Genomic DNA, 1,621 nt, shown 5'->3' on the forward strand with positions numbered 1-1,621 from the left:
TAGCCAGACTGTGTTCTCTTCAGTGATAGCCAGGCTGTGTCTCTTCAGTGATTAGCCAGACTGTGTCTTCAGTGGTTAGCCAGACTGTGTCTCAGTGGTTAGCCAGACTGTGTCTTCAGTGATTAGCCAGACTGTGTCTCTTCAGTGGTTAGCCAGACTGTGTCTCTTCAGTGGTTAGCCAGACTGTGTCTTTTCAGTGGTTAGCCAGACTGTGTCTTCAGTGGTTAGCCAGACTGTGTCTCTTCAGTGTTAGCCAGACTGTGTCTCTTCAGTGTTAGCCAGACTGTGTCCTTCAGTGGTTAGCCAGACTGTGTCTTCAGTGATTAGCCAGACTGTGTCTCTTCAGTGATTAGCCAGACTGTGTCTCTTCAGTGATTGCCAGACTGTGTCTCTTCAGTGGTTAGCCAGACTGTGTCTTCAGTGGTTAGCCAGACTGTTCTCTTCAGTGGATTAGCCAGACTGTGTCTCTTCAGTGGTTAGCCAGACTGTGTCTCTTCAGTGGTTAGCCAGACTGTGTCTTTTCAGTGGTTAGCCAGACTGTGTCTTCAGTGGTTAGCCAGACTGTGTCTCTTCAGTGGTTAGCAGCCTGTGTCTCTTCAGTGATTAGCCAGACTGTGTCTCTTCAGTGATTAGTCAGACTGTGTCTCTTCAGTGGTTTAGCCAGACTGTGTCTTCAGTGATTAGCCAAGACTGTGTCTGCAAAAAGCACATTTTTGTCCATTAAAATAACATCAAATTGATCAGAAATAGTGAAATAGTTTCTATTCTGGTTAGAAGCCAGTTTGTGCTGTTCTGTGAAGGGAGTAGTACACAGCGTTGTACGAGATCTTCAGGTTCTTGGTAATTTCTCGCATGGAATAGCCTTCATTTCTCAGAACAAGAATAGACTGACGAGTTTCAGAAGAAAGAACTTTGTTTTTGGCCATTTTGAGCCTGTAATCAAACCACAAATGCTGATGCTCCAGATACTCAACTAGTCTAAAGAAGGCCAGTTTTATTGCTTCTTTAATCAGTACAGTTTTCAGCTCTGTTAACATAATTGCAAAAGGATTTTCTAATGATCAATTAGCCTTTTAAAATGATAAACTTGGATTAGCTAACCCAACGTGCTATTGGAACACAGGAGTGATGGTTGCTGATAATGGGCCTCTGTACGCCTATGTAGATATTCCATTCAAAATCTGCCGTTTCAGCTACAATAGTCATTTACAACATTAACAATTGCTACACTGTATTTCTGATCAATTTGATGTTATTTTAAATGGACAAAAAATGTGCTTTTCTTTCAAAAACAAGGACATTTCTAAGTGACTCCAAACTTTTGATTGGTAGTTGTACTCTGATAGGGAGATGAGACACAGTTGAAACACACTGGAGATGTAGAACGTTCGATTGGATTACTTCCCTTTGAGATTGGATAACAATCCTATTCCTCTTCTCTCTCTCTCTCTCCTCCTCTTCTCTCCTCCTCTTCTCCCTCTCTCTCCTCCTCTCTCTCTTCCTCTTCTCTCCTCTCTCTCTCTCTCTCTCTCTCTCCTCTCTCTCCTCCTCTTCTCTCCTCCTCTTCTCTCCTTCTTCTCCTCTCTCTCTCTCTCTCTCTCTCTCTTCTCCTCTCTTCTCT

Source organism: Salvelinus sp. IW2-2015, unplaced genomic scaffold, assembly GCF_002910315.2.
Source record: "Salvelinus sp. IW2-2015 unplaced genomic scaffold, ASM291031v2 Un_scaffold2545, whole genome shotgun sequence".
In the NCBI taxonomy this organism is placed as follows: Eukaryota; Metazoa; Chordata; class Actinopteri; order Salmoniformes; family Salmonidae; genus Salvelinus; species Salvelinus sp. IW2-2015.